At 36.6% G+C, this 24,325-nt stretch overlaps 1 protein-coding gene across 19 annotated transcripts in view; it reads left to right on the top strand.

Annotated features, from left to right (window-relative positions):
• Nucleotides 1-24,325, top strand: part of CACNA2D1 (calcium voltage-gated channel auxiliary subunit alpha2delta 1) — a 515,258-nt gene that overhangs the window by 24,196 nt on the left and 466,737 nt on the right. For 6 of the 19 annotated variants that reach the window (XM_070617303.1, XM_070617302.1, XM_070617301.1 and 3 more), the window contains exon 1: nt 16,549-16,740. The exons of the other annotated variants lie outside the window; for them this stretch is intronic. The gene's annotated coding sequence lies outside the window, so the exon portion shown is untranslated. Of the gene's footprint in view, nt 1-16,548; nt 16,741-24,325 lie in introns of those variants that run through there. 19 annotated transcript variants of the gene reach the window in all.

Here is a 24,325-nt window from a genome sequence, read left to right as displayed (position 1 = left end):
AGATTTTCTTGGCTGAAAGTGCTCCATTTTTTTAAGAGGGGAACAATTAAAAGACATCCCTAAACAACAACAACACTATTGGGACAAACTTAGGTGCTACTAGTGTTCTGTCTTATTTGGGGCTTTGAAATTTTATAGGGCTGGACTGAATGGATCATACACCAAAAATATCTTGATGAGTATGAATACCAGGTGTTTCTGCTCATCTACTTTTTCTATAAATGGAGAAGAACGACATGCTAGTGTGTTCTTTTAGGACAGTGCTCTTACAAGAATGACAACACAGAGTGGTGTAGTCTAGAAACAGTAAACCCGGTGAGCACCATCTACATTGGTTAGGAGGGAATGCTGTTACATGAGGAAAATGGAAACCCAGAATCTCTGGTCCAGGTTAATCTTTTTGCTTTATTTGATCAAAAAGTAATTTCTCTACTTCTTTTTCTTCTGTCTGCAAAGAAATAATACAATATTTTACATTTTTGGTTGATTGTGCTTAAATGGGGTTCTTGAAGTATTTCAGATTCATTCCACTGTGATGAACTTAGGAAAGGCTAGAAAGATCCACTTTTATGTGATCATTATCTCCTTTTCACATTATCCTCTCTATGGTATCGCTCTTATACATATCATTTTATCAATAAAACATAAAGATATTGCATTCTTGCTCTCTGCAAAATCTAGTGCATTTCTATACATTTTTCTACCTTCTTTTAGGTATTCAATATTAATACATGAGCAGAATAATCACTGCCTTTCCCTGTCTCTACTACAGACAAATATGGTAAAAGGTATCCTATACCTACCATTATTTCATTTCAGCCCAGCTCTTTCTTTTGTTTACCCTCATGTTGGGTTTGACTAAGACTTTTTTGGTTTCTGCCTGTTGCCTGGCCTAATTGTTAATAATGCCCTTTTCGCTTTCAGAAGTGTCCAGGTCCAGACAACAAATAATACGGTCACCCTATGCTCAGGCTATATCACCAGTATGTCTTTCTGTGTAATCAAATTTATGGTATCATCATTACGAAACTTAGATTACATATTATTAATGTATATATGTAACAGTGGAAGTATTTGAGTATTTATAAAGTTCTATACATATGTCTGGATTGTAGATTTATGAACTCTAAAAAACACAATGATTGAGAAACAGTTGTTCTCACCTCTTCATATCCTGGATATACTCTTGTCTTTAAATGCATTAAGAAATGGGATATTTACCATATATTCTACAATAATAGTTTAAAAATTTTAAACAACAGAGAATTACCAAGTTATGCAAGCCATTAATATGAAGAACAATCCTAATGTATGCATTACCTGTGGGACTGCTTTTGAGTCTCTGCATGGGACCTGTTGACTTATGTTTTCCCAAATTCATGTGTTGAAGATCAAACCCGCCATAACTCAGAATGTGACCTTATTTGGAAATAGGGTCTTTGTAGACGTAATTAGTTAGGATTAGGTCATAATGGAGTAGGATGGGCCATAATCCAATATGACAGATGTCCACATAGAAAGGAAAAATTTGTCCCTGACAAACACACAGGGACAGTGCCATATGAGGATTGGAGTTATGCTGCCACAAGCCAAGAAATTACTGGAAGCTAGGAGAGAAGCCTGGAACAGATCCTTTCCTAGCACCTCCAGAGAGAACATGGCCCTTATGCACCTTGATCTTGGACTTCCAGCCTCCAGAACTATGAGACAATAAATTTCAGTTGTTCTAAGCCACCCAGTTGTGGTACTTTGCTACTAGTGGCAGCCCAGCACACTAATACAGGCACAATCACCCTGTCTGAGCTGCTCTCTTGGGATAGTCATTACATCACATTGTCATTTAAGGCCTGGTGGATCACATTATCATCATATACCACAGTTATTACCGTGGTTTCATTTTAAATGAGACATTATTAAAAATAATTCCTGTAGGACATTTACATATGAGTGCTTCCTATATTTATACTCCCAAATGATCTTTTGCTGGCTATGTGTACACATACTGACACCGCATACACTGACCCATCCATCTTGCTTTTCTTCTGGATATTTTTTCTCTTATAAGAAAATCCAGATTTATCCAATAGGCCTGATTTTTCCAAAGATAAGGTGTAGTCTATTGAAGCTAAAGGTGAAAAATTCAAAGCCTTATGTGACACATAGTCCTACATAGCCTATGCAGTGAGTAAGGCTCAGGCATACTCTTCCTGACTAAAATGAAAGTATATGCAATGTAGCTTGTTTTTTAGGTCTCACAGGCAAAAATTCTAGGGAATTTCATGCAGCTCCCAGACTTCATGTTTAGGGAATTTTTCTAGTATTCTTTTCCAAACAGAGACTTACATGTGATGTTTCGTTCTGTACTCCTCTCTGGCACAACACCAGTGGATCTGCTCCAGCTTTAGAAAAATGTATGATGAGTGAATAGAATGATTCTTGCCAGATAGACTTCCCAAGAAATAAAGAGAACCCTTAGGCTTTTAAAGATTTGTTTAATGAAAAGAAGGAGGCCAGCTTGGGAAGTTTTCTTCTTCTTATAAAATAAGATAATATGATGATAGTACCTTCTACTTTGGGACATTTTAAGTTACAATAGTATGAGTTTAACATGTACATTTTTAGAATGCTAATGAGGTGGTTATAAATATAAACAGTACCTATAACCAGAGCACTAAACACACAGTTTCGCAGAGATGTACACTTCCAGGTGTACAGTCCTGTAGAATCAGAAGTCAGGCTCACTTTGAGCTCTTAGTGCTAATACTAGGTTCACCGTCTTGAAGAAAACATTTTTACAGTAAATATTCTGGACCTCCACACCTCCGTAGAATGGATCGAAATCACGTGTACGCTGAATCAGTACTGTGTACTCTCTCCGGAACTGTGTACTCTCTCCTGACGTGACTCTCTTCACTCTGGCCTCCCTGGAGAGAACGCTTGATACGTGCTTTTATCTCTTGTTGCTACTTTTGCTCCCCACAAATAAATACTCAGTATTTCATTGTCTGAAGTTATGTGTAGTAGGTCTTTCCACTATTTAGTTATTTTTCCTGGTTTGTTTGATACTTCCTTTTACCAGCTCTATAATATGTGTGTAGAGGCACTTGTGACTTTGGCTTTCGTGCTAGCCATGGGTCCATGGATCTAGTGCTTGATGGCTCAGTCTCTGTTTCCTCATCAGTAAAATGCATTCAAATGGTGTAGCTTACCCAGCCCACTGTGTTGTTGTAACATTCAAATGAAACAATGTGTATGTGAATACTTTGAAAACTATAGAATACAGTATTGACATGTGATATTAGGCTATTCATTTTCCTCACTAAACCAGTATGTTGGATTTGTATAACACAAAACTCACCTTTAAAGTTGGTGTCTGGGCTCTGTTTCAGGAGCTTGCTTTTTCTGAGCTCATCTTACATTTGAAATACAGTTTAGACACCATCTAGTTTAGACACCACCATTTATATACTATGCTTGTAAAATTGTGACTATGTTACAATTACATCTTGGTTTATTATTCTAGTATTTCATTGGTTAAAATTATGGTAGATAGATTAAAGTAAGTTATAAATGTTATTCATGATATAGTCTCAATCAATTCAATGTATAGTCTCATATTTATGTATATCTATATAAAATATATGTACATGTGTAGATATAATATATGCATATATATAATATATACGCTTATTAATAAAATAATTTAATAAACATTGCCAACCGTGGGCCCGGCAATATGTTAGTCCCTGAAGAAACAAAGTCAATAGAACAGATCATATCTTAGATAATTTAACAATGTTTAACACTTGTTAAACTTTTATATCTACTATCTTAAAGCTTTATTTTACTTTTATTAAATTTTTTTTCTAAATTATTTTGGAGGCCTGCCTGGTGATGTAGTGGTTAAGTTCACACACTCCACTTCTGCAGCCTGAGGTTCACAGGTTTGGATCCTGGGCATGGACCTACCACTACTTGTCAAGCCATGCTGTGGTGGTGGTGTCCCACATACAAAATTGGCACAGATGTTAGCTCAGGGACAATCTTCCTCAGCAAAAATAATAAAAATAAAATGAAAAATAAATTTAACAAATAAATAATTTGGTATTATAAGTGTTTTGTTTGTAATTAAGAATTTAAAAAAAAACGCAAAAAGTTTTCCCATAAAGTATGCATAATAGAATAAGCTCCATTTATTCTCCTAAGGAATAATGGGGCTTTAGAACCAAGCCCAATGTCAGCCGTTGTCCTCAGGGTCCTCAGGTTTATAAGGATGAGACACGTGTAGCCAGACAGAGATGGAAGACCCCTAAAGAGGCAGTTCTCAGCCCAGGTCTGAAAATGCAGACACATCACTACTTTGGCTGTGAAATCAGGGCATGAGTAGAAATAAACTTGCTGATGACCCATTTTCGTGTGGACAAATGTTAGATATTATAGAGGGAAAATTAATGTCAATAAAGTTGCTTTTACACAGATATAAAAGTGGTTCCTCAGTCAAAATATAAAAGGTAAAAAGTGATTAAGAAATGTCCAATTAAGAACTGCTCAGAAATCCAAGAAATACTGATGTAGTCTACGAAAATCTGTTTAATTTGTATAACAGATACAAATAGATATGTGATCTAATTCAAATAATGGTACTTTAATTTTTTTTTTTAAAGATTTTACTTTTCCTTTTTGTCCCCAAAGTCCCCTGGTGCATAGTTGTGGGTCCTTCTAGTTGTGGCATGTGGGATGCCGCCTCAGCATGGTTTGATGAGTGGTGCCGGGTCCATGCCTAGGATCTGAACTGGTGAAACCCTGGGCTGCCGAAGCAGAGCATGCGAACTTAACCACTCGGTCATGGGGCCAGCCCCTCAATAATACTTTAATTTTTAAGATAAAATGATTATAGTTAAAATAATTTAGCAAATAAATACCTCACTTCTAGCTAACTGTTAACATTTATTTGAGTGATTTATAAGCATTTTAGAGCTTTTTCTTTCATCATTTTACATCTCTGAAACAACTTGAGAAATGTTTCAATTCCTTCTAAATTTAACCAAATGTTTGATAACCTCAAGGGAGAAGTGTAATGTTTATGCTAAATAGACAAACAAAATGAACTAATAGAATTAACAAACTGAAGCATAAAAATCATATTATCATCTCAATAGATGCAGAAAAAGCATTAGACAAAATTCAACATCCGTTTATGTTAAAAACGTTCAATAGAGCACGGGCTCAGCCCGGAGGTATAGTGGTTAAGTTCACGTGCTCTGTTTTGGTGCCCCGGAATTTGTGGGTTTGGATCCCTGGCACAGAACTATACACCGCTCATCAAGCCATGCTGTGGTGGCATCCCACATACAAAATAGAGGAAGACTGGCACAGATGTTAGCTCAGGAACAATCTTCCTCAAGCAACAAGAGGAAGATTGGCAACAGATGTTAGCTCAGGGCCAATCTTCCTCAGCAAAAACAGAAAAAACAAAAAAAACTTTCAATAGAGCAGGTATGGAGGGAACATGCCTCAAAATAATAAAGGCCATATGTGACAAGCCCACAGCTAACATCATACCCAGTGGTAAAAAGCTGAGAACTTTTCCTCTAAGATCAGAAACAAGACAAGGATGTCTACTCTTGTCTGATTTATTCAACGTAGTATTGGGAGTCCTAGCCAGAGCATTTAGGCAAGAAAAAGAAATAAAAGGCATCCATATCGGAAAGGAAGAAGTAAAATTGTCACTATTGGCAGATGACATGATGTTATGTATAGAAAACCTGAAGACTCCATCAAAAAATTGTTAGAACTAGTAAACTATTCTGTAGAGTTGCAGGATACAAAATCAATACACAAAAATCTGTTGCATCTGTACACTAATAATGAACTATCAGGAAGAGAAATAAAGAAACCAATTCCATTCATAATTGCTTCAAAAAGAATAAAATGCCTAGGAATAAATGTAACCAAGGATATGAAAGACCTGTAAGTATGAGGAATTGATGAAAGAAATCAAAGACACAAAGAAATGGAGAGATATTCTGTGCTCATGGATTGGGAGAATAATATTGTTAAAATGTCCATACTACCCAAAACAGTCTACAGATTCAGTTCAATCCCTATCAAAATTCCCATGATATTTTTCACAGAAATTGAACAAACAATCCTAAAATTTATATGGAACCACAAAAGACCCCAAATACCCAAAGGAATTTTGAGAAAGAACAAAGTTGGAGGCATCATGCTCCTTGATTTCAAACCATATTACAAAGCTATAGTAATTAAAACAGTATGGTATTGGCATAAAAACAGACACGTAGATCAATGGAACAGAATAGAGATCCCAGAAGTAAACCCATGCATATATGGTCAATTAATTTACAACAAAAGAGCCAGGAATATATAGCAGGGAAAGGACAGTCTCTTCAATAAATAAATGGCTTTGGGAAAATTGGACAGCCACATGCAAAAGAATGAAACTGGGTCACTATCTTACACCATACATAAAATTAACTCAAAATGGATTAAAAACTTGAATGTAAAGCTTGAAACTAAAACTAGAAAAAAACATAGATGGTAAGCTCCTTTACATAGGTCTTGGCAGTGATTTTTTGAATGTGACACTGAAAGCAAAAGCAATGAAAGCAAAAATAAACAAGTGGGATTACATCAAACTAAAATCTTCTGCACAGCAAAGGTAACCATCAACAAAATGAAAAGGCAGCCTACTGAATGGGAGAAAATAATTGCAAAGCATATATCTGACAAGGAGCTAATATCCAAAATATACAAAGAACTCATACAACTCAAAAAACCAGCAATCTGGTTAAAAAATGAGCAGAAGATCTGAAGAGACATTTTTCCAAAGAAGACATATGGATGGCCAACAGGTACAATCATGTGCTGCATTTCGGTCAACAGCAGATGGCATATATGATCATGGTCCCATAAGATTAGTGTAATATAGGCTAGGTATGTAGTAGGCTATACCACCTTGGTTTGCATAAGTACATTCTATGATGTTCGCACAATGATGAAATTATCTAACAATGTATTTCTCAGAACATCCTCATTGTTAAGTGGTGCCTGGTTGTACATTAAAAGATGCTCAATATCATTAATCATCAAAGAAATGCAAATCAGAAGCACAATGAGATATCACTTCACACCTGATAGAATGGCTATTATCAAAAAGACAAGAAATAGCAAGTGTTGGCGAGGATATGGAGAAAAGGGAAACCTTCTGCGCTGCTGGTGGGAATGTAAATTGGTGCAGTCACAATGGAAAACAGTATGGAAGTTCCTCAAAAAATTAAAAATAGAACTACCATACGATCCAGCAAGTCCACTTCTAGGTATTTGTTCAAAGAAAATGAAAATACTAATTTGAAAAGATATATGCCCCCTACGTTTATTGCAACATCATTTACAATAGTCAAGATATGGACATAATCTAAGTGTACATTGATGGATGAATGGATAAGGAAGATGTGGTATATATATATATATATATATATATATATATATATACACACACACACACAATGGAATATTATTCAGCCATAGAAAACGAATGAAATCTTGCCATTTGCAGCTATATACGTGGACCTCAAGGGCATTACGCTAAGGGAAATGAGTCAGGCAGAGAAAGACAAATACTGTAGGATCTCTCTCATATGTGGAATCTAAAAAAAACAAACCAAGATCATAAATACAGGTTGTTGCAAGAGGTAGGGAGAATGGGGGTGGGAGAAATGGGTGAACTTTTTTTAAATTTAAATAAATTAAATAAAAATTAAAAATGAAAAACAAACATGGTCTCCAGTTCATAGGAACCATAGATGTTTTTCTCTGAAAGAGTCTGGGAGGTGGCATGCATTCAGAAATTGTTACACTTCTCTCCAGAAGTAATGTCAGTGACCTCAGAATTTGGGCAGTAATTTTTACTTCTTGATTTTTAAATCAAGGATGTTTTATAGGTGCTTGTTGCAAATGGGGTTATAAATAAATAGATAGATAGGTAAACCTAACTTTGAATTTCAAGTAGTCTTTTAAAAATAGATTTCTGCATAATTTTCCACGTTTATACCAGGAATTGATGATTTCTGGTCTAAAAGTAAGGTGAGAAGCAATTTAGTATATATTTCAAAAATGAAATTGGTACTTACCAGGAGATTAACGATTGATTTCTATCTTCATTTTAGAACCAAATCAGAGCAGTTGTTTAAACGGTTACAGGTACAGATAGCTTTAAAAGCAAATACAGATGTGTAACTGAAGCCCTGAAGGGGCTCTGGGAAGTCTGGTCAGGAGCACAGAGGTGATGCTTGTGAGATGAGGCTAGTTTTTTTAATCAAAGTTTACTTTTTAAAATTACTTCTCATGTGATCAGCAACACTTAGGTGAGTTCAACTAAATTACGCTGTTTGAGATTTAGGTAAAGTGATAATGACTAACCGTGAATCAAGATTTGTGTAGGATCTACAAATACAGATAATGGTGTGTTTGTGTGTATGTGTGATTTAGTCTTAGTTTTGGCTTGAGGTAAGTAGTTTAACATCTTGAGGCACTCTCAATTTCAATGAAATAATTTCAACTTTTCATCAAATTTAGACATCTCTCTGCACACCTGTTGTAAGAAATGTACCAAAATGCAAAAGTTACCTCAGTGAGATTTACTACTCAGGAAAAAACCATTCCCCAAGGTATTTTCTATTCTTATTAACTTCTCTATATGCCAGAAAAATGGGAAGAGGCAAGATACTCACATACCTGTACAGAAAAAAGTCTTTGAGATTTTGGAATCTAGGCTGTAAATATTATGTATTTGTTTTAAAATGTCAACATCATTTTAAATAATATTGCTTCTTGATGTTCTGATCATTAGCTGCTTATTTGTTAACAATTTTTGGTTAACAATAACCATAATTGGTAGCATCTGTTGAGTGCTAGATGTCAGCCAGTATGCCAATGTCTTACTTATATTATTTAATTCTGACCATAACTCTATAAAATGGATAGACATTACTATTTTCCTCTTTTATAAATGAAGAAGAGACTTCTTGAGCAGTTGAGTGGCCTGTTCTGGCCTATATAGGTAGTAATAATGGAAAAGGGATACAAACTATGATCTAATTCCAACTTGCTCTCAGCTACGTGACGTTGCCTTCTCATGCAGAACTGCTTGGGCACCAAGCATTTAAAATAGCGTTTAAAATAAGGATGACCTTATTTGTGTCATTAAATGTGTTATTAGGAAATCTGTAGTTTTTTTCTCTAGACCGGAGATTTTTTAAATGGAGGACATTTATTTTTTCCATTATTTTATTGAGGGCATATGTTTATAATTGTGTAATTTCAGATGTACATTATTATTTATCAGTTTCTGTATAGACTGCATCATACTCACCACCAACAGTCTAATTTTTATCTGTCACCGTGTACATTGCCCCTTTTCTGCACCCCTCAGCCCCCTTCCCCTCTGGTACCCACTAATTTGTTCTCTTTATCTGTATGTTTGTTTATCTTCCACATATGAATGAAATCATATAGTGTTTGTCTTTCTCTGCCTGGCTTATTTTGCTTAATATAATACCCTCAAGGTCCATCCGCATTGTTGGAAATGAGACGATTTTGTCTTTTTTTTATGGCTGAGTAGTATTCCATTGTATATGCACTCCATCACATCTTTAACTATTCATCAGTTGATGGATACTGGGGTTGCTTCCACATCTTGGCTATTGTGAATAATGCCAGAATGACATAGGGGTGCATAAGTCTTTTTCTATTGTTGATTTCAAGTTCTTTGGATAAATACTCAGTAGTGGGATAGCTGGGTCATAGGGTATTTCTATTTTTAATTTTTTGAGAAATGTCCATACTGTTTTCCATAGTGACTGCACCAATTTTCATTCCCACAGCAGTGTGTGAGGGTTCCCTTTTCTCCACATGCTCTCCAACATTTGTTATTTTTTGTCTTGGTAATTATAGCCATTCTGACAGGTATAAGGTGATATCTCATTGTAGTTTTAATTTGCATTTCCCTAATGATTAGTGATGTTGAACATTTTTTCCTGTGCCTGTTGGCTGGCTGTATATCTTCTTTGGAAAAATTTCTGTTCATATCCTCTGTGCATTTTCTGATTGTGTTATTTGTTTTTTTGTTGTTTAGTTGTATGACTTCTTTATATATTTTGGAACTTAAAAACCTTGTCAGATATATGATTTGCAAATATTTTCTCCCAGTTGGTGGGTTGTCTTTTTATTTTGTTCATGGTTTCCTTTGCCTTGTAGAAGCTCTTTAGTCTGATGTAGTCCCATTTGTTTATTTTTTCTTTTGTTTCTCATGCCTGAGTGGACATAGCATTTGAAAAGATGCTGCTAAGACCGATGTAAAAGAGTGTACTTCCTATATATATATATTTTTTTCCTTTTTAAAGATTGGCACCTCAGCTAACATCTCTTGCCAGTATTTATTTTTTTCTTTTTCTTCTCCCCAAAGCCCCCAGTACATAGTTGTGTATTCTAGTTGCAGGTCCTTCTAGTTGTGCTATGTGGGACGCTGCCTCAGCTGGCCTGATGAGTGGTACTAGGTCCACACCTAGGATCCCAACTGGTGAAATCCTGGGCCAACGAAGTGGAGCTTGCAAACTTAACCACTCAGCCACAGGACAGGGCCCCGCCTATATTTTCTTCTTTGAGTTTTAGGGTTTCAGGACTTACACTCAAGACTGTAATCCATTATAAGTTAGTTTTTGTTCATGGTGTAAGATAATGGTCTAGTTTCATTCTTTTGCACATGACAGTCCAGTTTTCCCAACACCATTTATTGAAGAGACTTTCATTTCTCCACTGTATGTTCTTGGCACCTTTGTCAAAGATTAGCTGTCCACAGATGCGTGGTTTTATTTCTAGGCTTTCAATTCAGTTCCATTGATCTGTGTGTCTGTTTTTGTACCAGTACTATGCCGTTTTGTTTATTATAGCTTTGGAGTATATTTTGAAGTCAGGGATTGTGATACCTCCAGCTTTATTCTTTTTTCTCAGGATTGTGTTAGCTATTGAGGGTCTTTTGTTGTTCCATACAAATTTTAGGATTCTTTGTTTTATTTCCGTGAAGACTGTCATTGGGAATCTGATTGGGATTGCATTGAATCTTTAGATTGCTTTAGGTAGTATGGACATTTTAACTATGTTTATTCTTCCAATGCATGAGCATGGACTATCTTTCCAATTCCTTATGTCATTTTTCATGTCTTTCAATAATGTCTTAATAGTTTTCAGTGTACAGGTCTTTCACCTCTTTGGTTATACTTATTCCTAGATATTTTATTCTTCTTCTTGTGATTGTAACTGGGATTGTATTCTTTTTTGTTTTGTTTTTTTTTTTTTTGGAGGAAGATTAGCCCTCAGCTAACTACTGCCAGTCCTCCTCTTTTTGCTGAGGAAGCCTGGCTCTGAGCTAACATCCGTGCCCATCTTCCTCTAGTTTATACGTGGGACGCCTACCACAGCATGGCTGCCAAGCAGTGCCATGTCCGCACCCGGGATCCGAACCAGCGAACCCCGGGCCGCCGAGAAGCGGATCGTGCAAACTTAACCGCTGCGCCACCGGGCCGGCCCCTGGGATTGTATTCTTGACTTCTCTTTCTGCCAGTTTGTTATTAGTGTATAGAAATGCCACTGATTTTTTAAGTTGATTTTGTACACTGGAACTTTGCTGTAGTTGTTGATTATTGCTAATAGTTTTCTGGTGGATTCTTTAGGATTTTCTGTATATAGGATCATATCATCTGCAAACAGCAAGGGTTTTACTTCTTCCTTTCCAATTTGGATTCCTTTTACTTCTTTTTCTTGCCTAATTGCTCTGGCCAAAACCTCCAGTACTATGTTGAATAGGAGTGGTCAGTGTGGGCACCCTTGTGTTGTTCCTGTGCTCAGAGGAATGGCTTTCATTTTTTTCATCATTGAGTGTGATGTTGGCTGTGGGTTTGTCATATTATGACCTTTATTATGTTGAGGTACTTTCCTTCTATACCCATTTTATTGACGGTGTTTATCATAAATGGATGTTGGATCTTGTCAAATGCTTTCTCTGCATCTATTGAGATGGTCATGTGATTTTTATTCCTCATTTTGTTAATATGGTGTATCACATTGATTTGCTGATGTTGAACCATCCCTGCATCCCTGGTATAAATCCCACTTGATCATGCTGTATGATCCTTTAATGTATTGCTGTATTTGGTTTGCCAGTGTTTTGTTGAGGATTTTTGCGTCTATGTTCATCAGCAATATTGGCCTGTAATTTTCCTTCTTTGTGTTGTCCTTGTCTGATTTTGATATCAGGGTAATATTGGCTTCATAGAATGAGTTAGGGAGCATTCCATTTTCTTCAATTTTTGGAATAGTTTGAGAAGGATGGGTATTAAATCTTTTGTGAATGTTTTATAGATTCTCCAGAGAAGCCATCTGGTCCTGTACTTTTGTTTTTTGGGAGGTTTTTGATTACTGTTGCAATCTCTTTACTTGTGATTGATCTATTCAGATTCTCTGTTTCTTCTTGATTCAGGCCCCACTGTTGTAATTTCTCATCTTTCATTTATAATTTTATTTATTTGAGCCTTCTCTCTTTTTTTCTTGGTGAGACTGGCTAAGGGTTTATCAATTATGTTTATCTTCTCAAAGACCCAGCTCTTAGTTTCATTGATCTTTTCTACTCTTCTTTTGGTTTCTATTTCATTTATTTCTGCTCTAATGTTTATTATTTCCCTCCTGCTGACGTTGGGCTTTGTTTGTTCTTTTTCTAATTCTGTTAGGTATATTTTAAGGTTATTTTTCTTGTTTCTTGAGGTGGGCCTGTATTGGTATGAATTTCCCTCTTAGAACCACGTTTGCACATCTTGTATGAGTTGGTATGATGTACTTTTATTTTTGTTTGTCTCCAGATATTTTTTTATTTCTCCTTTAATTTCTTCAGTGATCCTTTGGTTGTTCAGTAGGATGTTGTTTAATTTCCACATATTTGTGACTTTCTCAGCTTTTTTCTTGTAGTTGATTTCTAGTTTCATAGCATTATGGTTGGAAAAGTTCCTTGATATGATTTCAATCTTAAATTTATTGAGGCTTGCCTTGTTTCCCAACATATGGTCTATTTTTGAGAGTGTTCCATGTGCACTTGAGAAAAATGTGTATTCTGCTGTTTTTGAATGGAGTGTTCTATATATATCTATTAAGTCCATCTGGTCTAGTTTTTCATTTAATTCTACTATTTCCTTGTTGACTTTTTATCTAGATGATCTATCCCTCGATGTAAATGGGGTGTTGAGATTCCCTACTATTATTGTGTTGCTGTTGATTTCTTCTTTTAGATTTGTTAATAGTTGCTTTATGTACTTTGGTACTCCTGTGTTATGTGCATATATTTACGCGTTTTATTTCCTCTTGGTGGAGTATCCTTTTTGTCATTATATATTGCCCCTCTTTGTCGGTCATTGCCTTTTTTATCTCGAAGTCTACTTTGTGTGAATAAGTATGGCAACACCTGCTTTCTTTTGTTTGCCAATAGCTTGGAGTATTGTCTTCCATCCCTTCACTCTGAGCATGTGTTTGTCTCTGAAGCTGAGATTTGTTTCCTCGAGGCAGCATATCATTGTGTCTTGATTTTTAATCCATCCAACTACTTTGTGTCTTTGATTGGGGAAGTCATTCCTTTACATTTAGAGTGATTACTGATATATGAGGGCTTAATACTGCCACTTTATTTCTGGTTTTACAGTTGTTCTATATTTCCATGTTTTTTTCCCCTTGTATTTCTGACTGCCAATTCAATTTGGTCATTTTCTGTGATGGTTTTTTCGGTTTTCTCTGTATTTATGATCTGTATCTTGCTCTGGTTTTTTGTCTGGTGGTTACCATGAGGTTTGTATAAAAGATCTCATAGATGAGATAGTCCATTTTCTGATAGCCTCTTATCTCCATTAGCCTAACCAGGTTCCTTCCCTTTCCTTTTCCCTAAGTCACTGTCACTAATTATTCTGTTTTGTGTGGTGAGTTTATGGTTAAAATGATGTGTTCATATTGCTTTTAATACTTTCCTTCCTTTTATCTTTTATGTTATAGTTAAGTGTTTACTAAGCTGTTCTGATAGAGAGCTGCAATTTTCTGATTTTTTGTGTCCATTTATCTCCTTGCTCAAGGCTTTGTAAACCCTTGCCTTTTGTTTCAGGTATGAGGGCATCCTTGATTTTTTTTTTTTCTCTTTTTTTGAGGCAGGTTAACCCTGAGCTAACCCCTGCTGCCAATCCTCCTCTTTTTGCTGAGGAAGATTGGCCCTGAGCTAACATCTGTGCCCATCTTCCTGTACTTTATATGTGGGATGCCTGCCACAGCATGGCTTGATAAGCAGTGGGTAGATCCACACCTGGGATCTGAACCAGTGAAGCCCAGGCTGCTGAAGTGGAGCATGCAAACTTAACCACTGTGCCACCAGGCCAGCCCCGATCATTTCTTGTAAGGGAGGTCCAGTGGCGATGAACTCCCGCAGCTTTTCTTTATCTGGGAAAGTTTTTATTTCTCCATCATATCTGAAGGACAGTTTTGCTGGATAGAGTATTCTTTGCTGAAAGTTTTTGTCTTTCAGTATTTTTAATATTTCATTCTAATCTCTCCTAGCCTGTAGGGTTTCTGCTGAAAAATCCACTGAAAATCTGATAGGAGTTCCTTTGTACGTTATTCTCTTCTGCTTTGCTGCCGTTAATATTTTGTTTTGTCATTGACTTTTGCCAGTTTGACTAATATGTGCCTTGGAGAAGGTCTTTTTGTGTTGATGTTAGTAAGAGTTATATTGGCTTCATATACTTGTAAATCCTGTTTCTTCCCCAGATTTGAAAGTTCTCAGCTATTATTTCTTTGAACGAATTCTCTACTCATTTCTTCCTTTCTTCTTCCTCTGGACTACCTATAATCCTTATGTTGCATTTCCTAATTGAATCACATATTTCCTGAGAATTTCTGCATTTTTTTAAAGTCTTTGTTCTCTCTCCTCCTCCACTTGAAGCATTTCTATGTTTCTCTCCTCTAAATTATTAATTCTGTCCTCCATAGTGTCAGCTCTGTTTTTCAAGGAGGCTACATTGTTTTTCTTATCTCATTCATTGTGTTCTTCGTCTCTAGAATTTCTGTTTGGTTTCTTTTAGAGTTTCCATCTCTTTTGTGAAGAATTTCTTCTGCTCTTAATTTTATTCCTGAGTTCCTTGAACTGTTTTTCTGAGTTTTCTTGTAACTTGTTGAGTTTTTTTGTGACAACTATTTTGAATTCTCTGTCATTTAAACTGTAAGTTTCTGTGACTTCAGGTTTGGTTTATGGAGACTTGTCATTTTCCTTCTGCTCTGGAGTGTTACTGTAGTTCTTCATGGTGTTTGATGAAGTGATCCTTGCTGTGCGTAGTGGTAGTATCAGGTTGCAGATTCTGCCTGCCATCACTGGGGGCAGAGTAGGAACTGTGTTTTCTGAACCTGTTGAGTCTGCTGGAAGATGTACTGATAGGGCTTGTCTGCTTTTCCCCCGGGCTGCAGCCGCTTGATGGGTCACACATACATGTGCAGGTGGTCTGTTGTGGAATCTCTGCCTTGGCTGGGGACCAGGCCAGGTGGTACTCTAGGTGGGTGGGCAGAGGCACTTTGTTTTGCATGCGTGTGGGTCCACTCTGCACTCACAGGCGGTTTGCTGCACTTGGTGCCAATGCCCACATGGTGGCTGAGGCTTTCCAGTTGGTATGGAGTGTTCTCATGAGCTGGGCTGCACTTCATGAAAGGGAAAGTGTTCATGAGCAGTCCTGCTTGTTCTTCCACCTCCTCTTATAGTCACCTGCCAGCTGCTTTGTGGGGACCCACAACCTAGATCACTGCCACTGGGGAGGTAGAGGGAATCTGCTCACCTGGTTCTACTACTTCCCTGGGATCCAGTACCCCCACCTTCAGAAGTGTGGCTGTGTGCTTCTCTCAGATGTTCTATTGTGCTTTGTAGGGAATCCTCTGTTGGTTAATGAATGTCTGTTTGGTTATACCTTAGGGGAGAGAGACTAAGAGAACAGCTCCCTATGCCATGATGCTGACATCCTAAATGGAGGATATTTAATCTACTGTTTCTTTAGGTAAATTAGTGATTCTTTTAACACTTGCTTCTTAGATATAAGTCCACCCCCAAAATACATAAAGTACTTATGGAATAAACATTTTTTCCAGAATAATACATATGAAAGAAATCTTCAAAGTAAAGTAGGCAAATGCATATCAAAGAAGCTTAGTTTAGAAAATAATCCTATGAGAGAGCGGTCTTGAAAGATTAAAAAAGATTCTCTTTATTATTATGAATTTGAAACAGCTTGTATGAATTTGGTTATGGTCGAGATAACTGGAGATCATTTTTGAAAGTGAGGGATATAGAAAGTTAAGACTCATTGCTTGGTGCTGAGGTCACCTGCTTTGTAACAGACTAAAATAGAAGAGAGCAAGTGTTAAGAATTCATTCTGCCTTCCCAATGCTTTTGTAGGTTTATTTTTAGAGCTCTCCTAACAGCAGTTTGGAGCATTGTTTGCTTTTCTGTGCCTTCTCAGTCAGACTCACCCTTTTTCTTGCAGTCTTTGCCTCCCTTGACAGGTGTGAGGGACTTGCTCAGTGTCACAAGCCAGTCATCTGGCATCAGCCACCCCTGATGTAGCTTGCTTCTTCAACCCGTGGAGATCCTTAGAGAGGTAATTTTTCTACTGCCTGTTAACATGTGTTAGTATTTCTTAAGGCTAAGGCAGTCAGAATGAAAGGGTGTTGGATAGATAGTGGTGCAAGAGTGATTAAAAAAATATTTAATAAAGAATGGATTAGGGGCTGACCTCATGGCTGAGGGGTTATGTTTGCACGCTGTGCTCTGGTGGCCCCAGGGTTTCACTGGTTTGGATCCTGGGCACAGATCTAGCACTGCCATAAAGCCATGCTGAGGCAGCTTCCCAAATAGCAAAACTAGAAACACGTACAACTATGTACTGGGGGGCTTTGGGGAGAAGAAAAAAATCTCCCTGGATGATTTTATTGCGTAGCCAGGGTTGAGAACCACTGACTTAGAGAACTCAACGGCAATTAGTTCTGCTTTTGCCAATGTCTACATTATCTTTGGTACCACACTTCACTTCTTCATATGTCAGTTTCTTGTACTAAGACCTATTAGAAGGAATAACATCTTTTAAAAACTAGAGAGCTGTATAAGATGCATTCAGAATTACATACATCCAGTTATATTGGGCTTCATTACTTACAGAAAATGACATTTTAAAATATACTAGCATTAATTAGAAAAAAGTCACAAGGCTTTCCATACCTGATAATCTATACATAATAGTCAAATATTTTTTGAATACATACTATGTAAAAGACACTGATGGAGAGACTCAAGGATCTGGTATTTTATTTGTTTTCAAGGAATTTATGATCTAGGGAACTAATAGCTATAACTTAAAAAGTAATTAACATTCCAAAGCTATGTGTTCTTTGCAACAGTGTACAATAGTATGATAGTGAATGCAAAAAGAGTAACAACTCTGGGGTCACGTGGTCATGGAGAGTTCATAAAAAGTATGACATTTGTAAAGTTTACCAGATTGTTGGTTTGCAATCCTCCCCGTCACAGCTTTTCTTTTAAAGCTTCAGTCTCTTTGAAGCTTTGTTGGTAGCTTAAAAGTGCTGAGATCAGATCACTTATTCAGACCTATCTGGTCTTCCCCCTGTAGATAAATTTTCCTCATTAAATCACACTGTCTCGGGACCACCCTTCGTTAGCTGATTACCCCTGTGTTTGCAACTGCTTGGTACTTGAATATGATGTTTATCCAAAACAGGAGAGCTTTTGAGCTGGCCTTACAGAATGAACAGAATTTAGGTGCAAGTATAGTAGGTTGAATTTTCCTGCTTCAGATTAGCAGGAAGAACATGTTAAACAAAGGTAAAGAGTGTACAATCTGACTGGAAAGGAAAGTTATTGCATTAGTGACAGAGTTCATACAATTCATCTTCTGTGTGTTGTATCTGCTAAGTGCGTTTTCATTATTATCTTATGTTTACAACTTCTGTCAGGTGTTAATTACTTTTATTTAGTAAAAAGTGACATTCAAAGAGTTTATAATATCATACATTGGTAAGTCATCAAGTCAAGATTAAAAGACAGAAGCCCTTCTGATATCAAAATAAGTACTCTTTCCACTCTGCTGTGCTCCCTCGTATAAAGGAATAATTGGAAAGAGACAAAAGGAAGGTTTGAGCAAGAGGCTGGGTTGTGGAATGCCTTAAATTCCAGTCCAAAGAATGGATTTTATCCTGATGGAAGTGGGGAGTCATTAAAGGTTTTTGAAGGGAGAATATATTTTAGGTATTGTAGAAGGCTAATTTGGAAGGGATGTATAGGTTATATCAGTTTAATAAAAAATACTCATTCATTCGAAAACTATTTACTGAATACATATTGTATTCTACACAGTATCTAGTCCCTGGGAGTAGAGTTGCATTAATGACTGCTTTTAATCTAGAACTCTCTTTGTGTAATATGCTGTGCTACACACTTTGGAGAGACAGAGAAATAAGACACAGCAACTGTCCTTTGCATATCTTATTGTTGAACCAGACTGTTGGATAATTAAATCCTTATTGGTGTTTTTGTGTATCCAATTGTGACAATGATGGATTCCAGGGGAAGAATACTACACAGGCATCACCAAGGCTTTTGTAGTGGTCCAGATGATCTCAACTCAAGGAGATGAGGAAATGGAAGGGAAGGATGGAAAGAAGAAATAATAGAAAAGAAGAGTGGGCAGAATTTATTTACATGGTAAATATGAGAAAAGTAAGATCAATTAGAGATAGTGTCAGAAGTATGGGTCTGGGTGACATTTTTCTAATTTCCCATCTACCCACATAAAGCTGCCGATATGGAGACAGAATGAGCACTTAAAATGTTTCTCCACTATCTACTTTTTGTCTGTGTTATTGAACCTTTAGTTTTGTTTCACAGAAACTTCTTAAAAATAGTTCTGTCCCTATGAGTTCATATGTAGCATGCTGTGACATTCTAGTGTTCCAAATATTTTAATTTTTATTTTAAGTATAGAAATAAGTTCATCTCATGGTATACAACATTCACTTTATGAACCATCTGATGAGTAGGACTGTGAAAGATACTGCTGTTGGCCTGTTTCTTTATAGCTGTAAATAGAATTCACATTTTGAGAGGTTACGATAGGAAGGATAATATAAAGCAACAGAAAAACAAATTATGTATTGTCAGATAATATTTTCTTTTTGTGGCAAAGATCTAATGATCCACTAAATTTGACTAACGTGTTTTTTGAACTGTCTTTCTTGATTGCTGATACTCTGAAGAAAAGCTATATACCATTAAGTGTCAATATTATGGCCGAGCCCAGAGTAAAATTGACCTCATCAACTCTCTTCCTTGGCTTTCTTACTGCTATGCTCTCACCCAATCTGTGTTCTGGAGTTCTGATTGAACAGAGGAGAGGGCTATGAAGTTGAATCCAAGGAGTCCTCAAAACCCTATCGGCACCAAACATTGCCCATGGCCTAGACATATAAACTGTATTATCCATAATAATTTTTGCTGTTTTTCAACGGTATGTCAGTGCTGTTATTAATTATATTTGGACATATGCAGTTCATTTATTTTTTGTAAAGGAATCTTGATTCAAAAATTTTAGCAGGCCTATGTGCAGATAATCAAGAAAAATTCAATTTAAACAGCAATAATCTTCTGGTATTTGGGGGATACAGGAAATATACATTTTAGAGAGGGATAGAAATATTATGAGACATTTTGTGCACGCATGTTTACTTATCTAGTGATATGAAAAATTCTGACCCAAGTGAAGGTACTCAAATATGGATTTCAAATCCATTTCCCATTGTCTCTTTGAATTTCAAATGTATTTTCACAGCTCTCACAAAGTGAGCTCACACACCTGGTGTGTGTGCTCTCTGTGGTAACACTACTTAGGGTGGTAAGGCAGATCCCTCGGAAAACACTTGAGCTGGATTTGAAGACAACTGTCAGGCAGCTGTTAAGCTGTGCTGGAGTTCTCTGTGCCAACCACATAGTTTGCTTGTGTAGAAGACTTTGACCATTATAATACTTTTTAGAGGGGTAGTAAATAGAATGTTTGATTGTTGTAACTAGTTTGAAATTACTTAAACTGTTAATTCATTACAATTATTGAATATCTTTTTTTTCCTTTTTTGTACTAATTCCCTGGATAAAGTTGGAAAGACAGTGCAAGGTCAAAAAATGACAGTGGTGAGACAAAAAAACCTTCTAAGATTAAAATAGATAAGGATATACAGAAAATAGTAAAAAGAACAGTGCAGTGAACACCAAAGCTATGATTTCTAAGCCAGGGCTTCTTCAAAATGAGAAAGACTTCATTTTTTAGAGCAATTTTAGGTTCACAGAAAAATTGAGAGAAAGGTAATCTCTAGTACAGAGATTTCCCATATACCCCTTGTCCCCACATATGCAAAGCCTTCCCCATTATCAGCATCCTTTTCCTTTTATATATAACACAAGCATCCAAACTATAACCCAAAGGTGGAAAAGGTTGAGGATGTGATGCTTTTTGGTGTTAGGTTGGAGAATGTCTTCTGACAAACACCATTCAAACTATAACCCTCACACTTGAACACTTGAAAAGTGTTTTAATTGTACAGACCTGATAATTTGCAATGTATAATATGTAAGTACCTTCTAAGCAGTGTTCCTTGGAATCCCCTTCTGAATTCTGCAGCCAACATCACTACTGGCCACTTGGCCACAGTATGATTTCCTGAACTTTCTCCTTCATTTTCCTACTGACCAGCTCCTACAGTTTTTTCTAATTATTTTGCATGGGATGTTGTAATGCCCTTACTTAGAAATAAAATAATTTTCCCACTTTTAGAAATATGATTGTTCATAGAAATTCAACTTACTTGTATATCTTAATTTAGAGATTGATTTTAAACCTTAATTTTATGTCTCTTTTTAGACCATTCTGCTTAATTTTAATATGCTTAATAATGTGTTAATGGTCTATTATTTTCCTGTTATGATTCTTCTTCTTTTTTTCTTTTTTTTCGGGGGGGGGGGGGCGGCGAAGATTAGCCCTGAGCTAACATCTGCTGCCAATCCTCCTCTTTATGCTGAGGAAGATTGGCCCTGAGCTAACATCCATGCCCATCTTCCTCTATTTTTTCATATGTGGGACGCCTACCCAGCATGGCTTGACAAGCAGTGCATAGGTCCTCACCCAGGATCTGAACCAATCAACCCTGGGCTGCCAAAGCAAAATGTGCGAACTTAACTGCTGTGCCACTGGGGTGGCCCCTATGATTATTTTAGTTAGACACACATCTTCACTTTTAACTTGAAAGCACTTGTTATCTTTCAATATTGACCATATTTTATGGTCAGAATCCTCAAGAACAGACATGAAATGACTAACCAGATAATTTTCAAAGTGGTAAAGAGAAGATCAACATTTCTTGTTAACCCTCCCATTTTACCTCAACAAAACTTATTTTAGTACCAATAGAATTTTATTTAACTAGTTTTGAAACATTCTAGCTCAATGAGAATAATTCTCAAAATCAGCTAAGTCAGGAAAGGAAAGTATGCTGGATGTTTTGGATTCTTCTATGTAAATCTCCACTCATTGCCCCAACTAAATATAGATTTAGGACTTGAGTGACAGCAACAAATGCTGTAACCTAATCCTAAATTCTCAGTGCTCTGATGGGTCATATTTGGCAAATCACTGCTCTCTCTGGACTTCACTGATCCAGCAAATATCTTTTCTGTTGACTATAGAGGGAAACTACGTAAGATGTAGGACACAGTCTCATGGATTACTTTTCTGCAGTGTAAAATTAGTAGTATTGATTGAGGATGTGAAATGATGTTAGTTTTAAAAGTGATGTATTAGTGCCAAATGTGGAATTAAAGAGTTTGGCTTTAAGTAGATAGTCTGTAATACATATAAAAGCAAATATGCAAGAAATATAAATAAATTTATTCTTCTTTAATTGAACTTGATTTTAATTTTGAGCCCTCATTAAGAATAATAGTTGAGGGGCTGGCCCCGTGGCCGAGTGGTTAAGTTCGCGCGCTCCGCTGCAGGCGGCCCAGTGTTTCGTTGGTTCGAATCCTGGGCGCGCACATGGCACTGCTCATCAAACCACGCTGAGGCAGCGTCCCACATGTCACAACTAGAAGGACCCACAACGAAGAATATACAACTATGTACTGGGGGGCTTTGGGGAGAAAAAGGAAAAAAACAAAATCTTTAAAAAAAAAGAATAATAGTTGAAAACTTAAGCTAGTTACTTGCAACTAACCTCATTCAATTTAAGAATTCTTCACTAACCCATTTGAACCAGGGGTAGCAATTAAGATCTGCAGACGGCCTAAGTAGTTTCTAAGATTTGGAAAGGAAAGGTTCATCTAGCATCCTTTGAAATGAAGCTTATCTGTTCTGACCTTTATCCCTACTGCAGATCCTTAGATATGTGTGTTCCTGCACATATCACTCTGTGTCCTCCTCATTGCAACCAAAGGTTTCTTCAGGTCACTGGCCTCTATCAGCTACTTCCATGTCTCTCTTTTGGCCAGAGTTTCAAGAACTTATTTAGAACTGCCATCCAAGAATTTGACTCTTTGGTCTGTGTACTTTGATGTCCTCCTTTGACTACTGACTCAATTTAGGGATTGGGGGTGGGGGACAGAGAAAGGGAGAAGATAGTGAGTTCTCAGTTAACAGCACTAGATTTTATCCCTTCACACTTAGGAAAACTATGACATTATTAATATATTATTATTAATACATTATTAATATATTTCCTCATATAGCTTTAATACATCTGGCAAAGGACTGTGGCTGGATTTGGGTGATATTGGAAGCTCAATCTTAAAAAGTCTATACATTTAAAAAAAATGCTTTTTTTCAGATGAGGTTTTTAAAAAACATTCTCCTTGAAAGTAATGGAATAATAAACCATTGTCAGCCTTGGAAAAGAACTGAAGAAGACACTGAGATTGCTGCCCCAGCATTCATTCCAGTTTTCCCTCACTGCGTAGCATCCATGTAGTTTAGGTGGGTCCTGATTCCAGGCTGATCAATGCAATCCTACTCTTCTGGATGGTGGTGAGAATGACACTCAAGTTGGTTTCTAATGATGTCTAGGACTATTTTTCAATAAGTAGGGAAGAGAATATTTCTCTGCTGGATTTTGTGGGATATACATAAATTTGAGGATTGCTACATGATTTTGCTACTCTAAGTGAAACCATGGTGAATGATACAAGGAAGAAGGCAGTGTGAAAACAGTTGCAGAGAAATAGAACTAGAGTCCGAATTAAAGCACATTTGAAGTCCACATAACCTTTGGAGATTTTTAACAAGTAAGCCAAAAATAATTCCATTAATTGTGCAAGCAATTTGAGTTTTCTGTTTCTTGCTACCAAAAACGCTTTAATACAAAGATACATTTGATGCTGATGCTTAAATATGTTAACTTTAGGACCTTCCTCCAGAGTCTTGTCATCATCTGGATTCTTGACTTCAGCATCACCAAGATATGCTTAACAAGTTCAAAATTAGAGCACTTTTCATCCCCACCCTTTTTTATCCCAAACTTCCCTTCCTTTCCTTTTGGCTAATGATGTCATCCTCTAAATGTTCTAAGTTAGCGAATTTAGAATCACCTCAATACTGCATTTTCTTAATGCTATTCCATCCCATTCCCACCCAGAATCGATTGGCTACTGTATCTTTTCCTTGCCCCATTTTCTGTCCCCACCGATACTGACTTAGATCAGGACTCTTCCGCCTCTTAACTGAATTATGGCACTTTGTTATTAAAAATAATAATCTGTTAACATTCTGTCCCCTAACCACAGCAGTTTGTCCTCCACGTTGCAGTCTAATATCTTAAAAAATGAAGTCAAACTACTAACTATGGCCCTTCTTTATTTAAAAAATTTCAGTGGATTGTGTTGAAATTGATTAGAAATATATAAGTGGATGTTAATCTATGGTTTTAAGTTTTGTTAGACGTTGTTTTCAGTTAAGCAATATAAAATAAAAGGAATCTTATTTTGTAACATCAGAGAGTATCAAACTTTTATTCCCTAGAAGTATTTGATTTTTTTTCCGTTAGATATTGATAATCTGTGGACGACACATTTTAATATTTTGAGTAGTAATTCAGATCTTGGTTTTGTCGTAGTTAGATTTTCTTCATTATTTGGAT

This window comes from Equus przewalskii, chromosome 4 (genome assembly GCF_037783145.1).
Source record: "Equus przewalskii isolate Varuska chromosome 4, EquPr2, whole genome shotgun sequence".
Taxonomy (NCBI): Eukaryota; Metazoa; Chordata; class Mammalia; order Perissodactyla; family Equidae; genus Equus; species Equus przewalskii.
Note: the sequence above shows the minus strand (reverse complement) of the source record. Positions and strands in the feature narration are given on the sequence as shown.